Genomic DNA, 6,000 nt, shown 5'->3' with positions numbered 1-6,000 from the left:
GAAGGGAAAATGTGTCCTCAAAAGACAGCCAGTTCTAGTTGGAGTAGGGAGATGACAGGAAGACTCAGAAAAGACATTGAGATTCAGAACTTTGTTAATGTGCAGTGAGTCACAGAGGACACAGTGGGAGAGTTCCAGGAGTTGGGGAGGAGTGGGAGAGAGAATCAGACTAGGGGATGCCTGGAAAGAGAGCTGGGATGTAAGGAGTGACCTGGAGTCATGTGTCTTATGGATACAGACAGGGATGAGAGGTGTGAGGGATTAATCCAGACGGCCTCTAAGGCAGCTAAAGATGTTAAGACTGACAGTGTTGGGGGTGGTAGGAGATGGAAAGGTGTGTGGGATCTTTCCTGGAATACTCAGAGCTCTGGGGCCCCTACTTGTTTCCTGTTAGTGAAGCTGGGGAGATATGAAGCTGTTGACTTCCTTTTCATTCCTGCAAATGGAGGAGATGAACTAGGAGCCAGAGTTTGTGCTTTGCCCTAGGAACGCAAGCTGGATCAGTGGGCTCCTGCCTTACTCCATGGTGAGACTAGACTGTCATATGTGGGTGACCTGGACAGGATAAATCATACCATCTGGGCCAGGCACACTGGCTCATGTCTGTAATCCCAGCACTTTGGGAGGCCAAGGTGGGAGGACTGCTTGAGCCCAAGGGTTTGAGACAAGCCTGAGCAACATAGTGAGACCCATCTCTACCAAAAAATTTAAAAAAATTAGCTGAGAATGGGGATATATGCCTGTAGTCCCAGCTACTCAGGAGGCTGAGGTGGGAGGACTGCTTGAGCCTGGGAGGTGGAGGCTGCAGTGAGCTGTGGTTGTGCCACTGCACTCCGGCCTGGGTGACAGAGTGAGAGAACCACCACCCCCTCAAAAAATATATATATCTCATCCAGACACTGTCTCTCTTCATTTGTTGACTCTGCTTTCTTCTAAGTTGTCTGCATTTTCAGGCAGATTCTCTCTATACCATGATGAAGATGGACCTAGCAGTACCAGCCTTACATCCATTCATATAACCACCTCTTAAGAAAGAAACCTTTTCCCAATGAGTCTCCAGCAAGATACCCTGAGCTCCTCTCTCTGACATGGCTTGGTTCATGTACCCATTGCTGACTCAATCACTCTGGCCAAGAAGATGTGGGGCTGCAATTTTCCAGGTAGGTCCTCATTCTTGGAGTTAGTTTATAAGAATGAGAGTGTAGGAGGGTGGGTGCCCAAAGGAAAAAATTAAAAGGTCTTGTACCAGATTTATTCGGAAGAAATCTGAGTGAGGAGATGGAGGACATGAGGACAGTGTTTTCAGCCTTCCTCTGTTATCCTGAGTAATTCTACATTGGCCCAGTCTTGCATATATGTTCAGCCAAACAAAAGCCCAGCAGTTAGTCAGGCCCACCCATGGGATATGGGCACCTGGTTGAACCTGTAGCCAGCTATGGTATCCTTGGTATGGGCTATGTGTACTAAGAGGAAGTAAAGCCTTTTTATTCCTATAAAACACTGTGTGCTGGTCAAGCCATGTACCTGGGAGACTGCATCAGCCAGAAGTAAGTGTCTTTTCTGGATTTGTATTAAAGCAATGTAAAGGCTAGTAATGGTCCTTTTTCTTACTATGGAAGATGTCGACACCTGGTACCCTTTAATTGCTCAGGGCCAGGTGACCCAGCTTCTTTGACCCTGGAAGAGAATACTCACCCTTTGGGCTTCCATAAATGGATCACTGATGAATGCTCTAATTCTTCACCTTTACAGCTAGAGATAGATAGGAAAAATACCCCTTTACCAACACCACCTCCCAGATACCTTTTAAAGCTTACCTAGGGAAGTGAATTGTCCAGCAGAATAGCCCTGAAGTGGCTCCTGCCCATCCTCCCTACCCACATACCATGTTTCATCACAAGAATGGACACAGCTCGTCCCAGGTCCTCCCACATTTCCCCTTGGGAGACTTTCTAGACCAACCCCATGTGGGTCATTAAGATTTTTGCCTTAATCCTTAATCCCCATTAGATAACCCAACACTGCATGTTCCCTTATCCTCACACTGCTCTGCACATCCTAAAGTCTGACCTTCTTCCATTCCTTTTTATCTGTCCAAACCCCTCCACTATGTTCTTAGGAGCTCATGGTCTGTCACCAGCAGATGAAAATCTCATCTCTTTCTCTGAATATCCCCTTTACCTTCTCACTCCAACTGCAACCTTGCTTTCCCCAAGGACACTGCCTCCCTGCAACCCTTTCAGGTAGACACCTTTGATTTTATACCTCATGGACCTTAAAGCCTGGAAAAAGGGTAAGTCTCTTCCTTACTGTCCTTTGCTGCTTCTAATTAATCATTTCTCTTACTTTCAACTTCAAAGACCTCAGCCCCTTTGAAGCACATCATCAGATGTTACCACCTGCTACCCCACCTGGCTGTCATTCACTGACCTTAGTCCTTGGTGCCTCTGGTACTTGCTTGCTGCCTTTATCTCTACTGCCAATGATAATGAGAGTTGGCATTAGCCAAGTGCTTTCTCTTCTCCTGGAACTCTTCTAAGCACTCTGAAAGCATTATTTTATTTAATTCCTGCAATGCCATGAGATAGTTGCTATCATCCTCATTTTATAGATGTGTAAACTGAGGTGTAGGGGGATAATTTGCCTAACTGCATACACAGTTAGTGACAGGATCAGGGTTGGAAACAGTCTGACCCCACGGCATGTATACTGAAACACTATATTAAGCTGCTTCCTTGTTGGTGTTCCTGGCAACATTAACATCTGTGCAGTTGACACCCTGGCCTCTCTGTCCCATGACCTCCTGGTTTGTCTGCCCTATTACAGCCACCCAACCCTGTGGTCATACCCATGATCTTGTCATCAGTTACAACAGCACCATCTCAAAATACCAATTTCATGTTTTCTCTCTTTGGTGTCACCTCCTGTCTTTACAAGTCTTCAGTTGTAGTCCTCCCACTTCAGAAATTCCCTGGCCTTATTGAAAATCTCAAATCCAACAATGCCGTTGACACTGCCACTATTTCACTTTTATCAACAGCCCTGGAACTCTTCATTCCCTTTTAGTGGGTGATGGCATCCGAGCGGCGGGAGTATTTCCTGATCCAGTTATATATTACTATGTAGCAAATCACCCTGAGGGTGATTCCCAACAACAATGATTTAATTTGCTCACAACTCTATGGGTCAGAAATTTGAGCAAGGCTTGGCTGGATGGTTCTTTTTTCTCTACATGGCATCAGCTGTGGTGTTTTATGAGGTTGTAGTCAGATGGTGATTGAAGTTGAAGCATCCAAGATGGTTTCACTTACTTGTCTGGAACCTTGGTGGTGATGGCTGGGATATGTCTCTCTCTGTCGCTGTCTTCCTACAGGGCTGCCTCCAAGTGCCTAGCCTGGGCTTCTTCACATGGCACCTGGACCTCAAGAGTGAGTGTTCTAATTATCAAAGGTAGAAGCTGCAGATTGCTTAAGGTCCTTCTCCAGAAGTTACCCAGCATCACTTCTGCTGCATTCTATTTGTCAAAACAGGATACATGTTGAGTCCAGGTCTGAAGAGAGATGAAATATACTCCACCCAAAGACTGTACTGCAAAAGAGCATGTGGAATGATGAGGATTGTTGTGCAGCCATCTTTGGAAACATAATTTAATAGTGACACAGCACTATGATTTCTCCTTGCAAGCACTATATCTCCCTTATCCTCTCCTCTTTCCTACTTATGTGGCAATATTCCTGACCTGGTCAATCCCAACTATCAATAGTCTCCATGCCTGCAATTGAGAAGTTGAATGTTTCCGGAGAAAAATCACACAATTTCCCTAAGTATTCTGACTTTTACATTATTACCAAATAGTCTCTGAAGACTGCTAGACAATCTTATTGGTTTCCTGGATGTTCACTTTCCATTTTACATCTTGTCTCCCTCCTTAAATCCCGAATAGCACTCCACTCCTCTAGCCTATAGTAGTTAACTAGGTAACTAACTCCTCTAGTTAAGCCTACACTGGGGTTAACTTTGTCTCACTATTTATAGAGAAATAGATACAATCAGATTAGAAGTACCTCACTTTTGTACCATTATATCCATCAATTTACGTGACTGCATTTGCAAACTTTGCCTTCTGTTCTGCTGAATGAAGTGGAAAAATAATTTCTGATACCATCCAAGGCAAACCCTCCCACTTAAACATGGTATCCTCCATCTTTTCTCATCTGACCAAAAATTTAATTTCTACAAATATCTTTCTTCTCTCCAATATCATCAGTTTGTCTCTATGTAATGGATCATTCTCATTGACATACACACAGGCTTAATATCATCACCTTAAATGAAACAAATGAGTCAAAATAAAACCCCTCTTTGACCCCATGTCGCCACTCAGCTACCAAGACACTTCTCTGCTTCTCTTCATATAACTTCTCCAAATAATTATCTATACTTCCTGATTCTAATTCCTCACCTCCTGTTCCCTTTGCAATGCTTTCCAATTGGGCTTCTGTCCCCACACTGTGGAAACTGCTTTTATCTTACTGAAGCCTATGGTCAGCCCTGTGTGTTCATGTTACTTGACCTTTCAGCAGTATCCAACAAAACTGACCTTCCTGAAGCATGTTCTCTTGTTTTCAGTGGCACACCAACTCGTCTGGTTGACTTCCTACCTCATCAGTCACTCCATCAGAGTCTTTGTTGATTTCCCGTCCTCTTCTGGGTCTCTGAATGTTGGAGTCTCCCTGGTTTCTCTCTGGGCATGTCTTCTTGTTGGTGCACTCTCATCTTGGTGATCACATCTAATCCCATGGCCTTAAATGAAATCCTGCCTCTGATGACTCCTAAATTATATCTCTAGTTAGAGCTTTTCTCCTGAATCCCAGACTTGCATATTCTGCTGCTTATTTAATGTCTCCTTTTGAATGTCTAACAGGCATTTTAAATTCAACATGGCTAAAACAGAACAATGGGTTTTAGCTCCTATTTATACCCTAAATTGCTGCCTCTCACCTTTTTGCTTGAGCAGAAGGCCCCACCATTCATGTAGTATCTCTCAAAAATCTAGCAGCCACAGTTGATTCCTTGTTGTTCTCAATACTCTGCATCAATCCATTCTCAAGTCATTTTCTTCTACCTCCAAATGTATTCTAAATTTGACTGTTTTTCCATCTCCGCTGCTATTGCCCTAGTCCAAACCACCACAATACCTGGCTGTCCACGTTACCTTCACTTTCACTGGTTACAACTTACTCTGTTACTAATTGGGAAAGACATTAGGAAGTGGTTAAAATCATAGCATGTGGCATAAGACTGCCTGATTCAAATGACAAACTTATTAAAGTGAGAGTCAACTTATTGAAGTGAATATCACATCATAGTACTCTCTTACTTAAAACCCTTTAATGATTTTGCATTGCAATTGAACAAAATAAAATTATTAATCATGGTTTTAAAGAACCAATAACATCTGACTTCCTGCCAAACTTTCTGGATTCCACTATTGCCTCCCCCTTACCCACTCCATTTCAGCCAACCGGCTTTCTTTTGAGCCAGTTGGAGTGTAAACACTCCAAGTTCCTTCTGGTCTCAGGACTTTGAATGTGACACTTTTGCAAAGTTTTGAGTGGCTACTTTCTCTTCATTCACATCTCTGTTCAAATGTCACCTCATCCCAGAGTCCTCTTTTGGTCACCCTGGATAAACTGAATTCCACATGCCCCCTTTTGTAGACACTCTTTATAACATTACCCAGTATTCTTCATAACAATTACTATCCGAAATTAGTTTACTCAGTGATATAGTTTGGCTGTGTCCCCACCCAAATCTCATCTTGAATTATAGCTTCCATAATTGCCACATGTTGTGGGAGGGACCTGGTGGGAGATAACTGAATCATGGGGTTGGTTTCCCCCTTACTGTTCTCATGGTAGTGAATAAGTCTCACAAGATCTGATGGTTTTATAAGGGGAACCCCTTTCGCTTGGCACTCAGTTCTCTCTTTGCCTGCCA

This window comes from Theropithecus gelada, chromosome 2 (genome assembly GCF_003255815.1).
Source record: "Theropithecus gelada isolate Dixy chromosome 2, Tgel_1.0, whole genome shotgun sequence".
In the NCBI taxonomy this organism is placed as follows: domain Eukaryota; kingdom Metazoa; phylum Chordata; class Mammalia; order Primates; family Cercopithecidae; genus Theropithecus; species Theropithecus gelada.
This window is presented reverse-complemented; position numbering follows the sequence as displayed.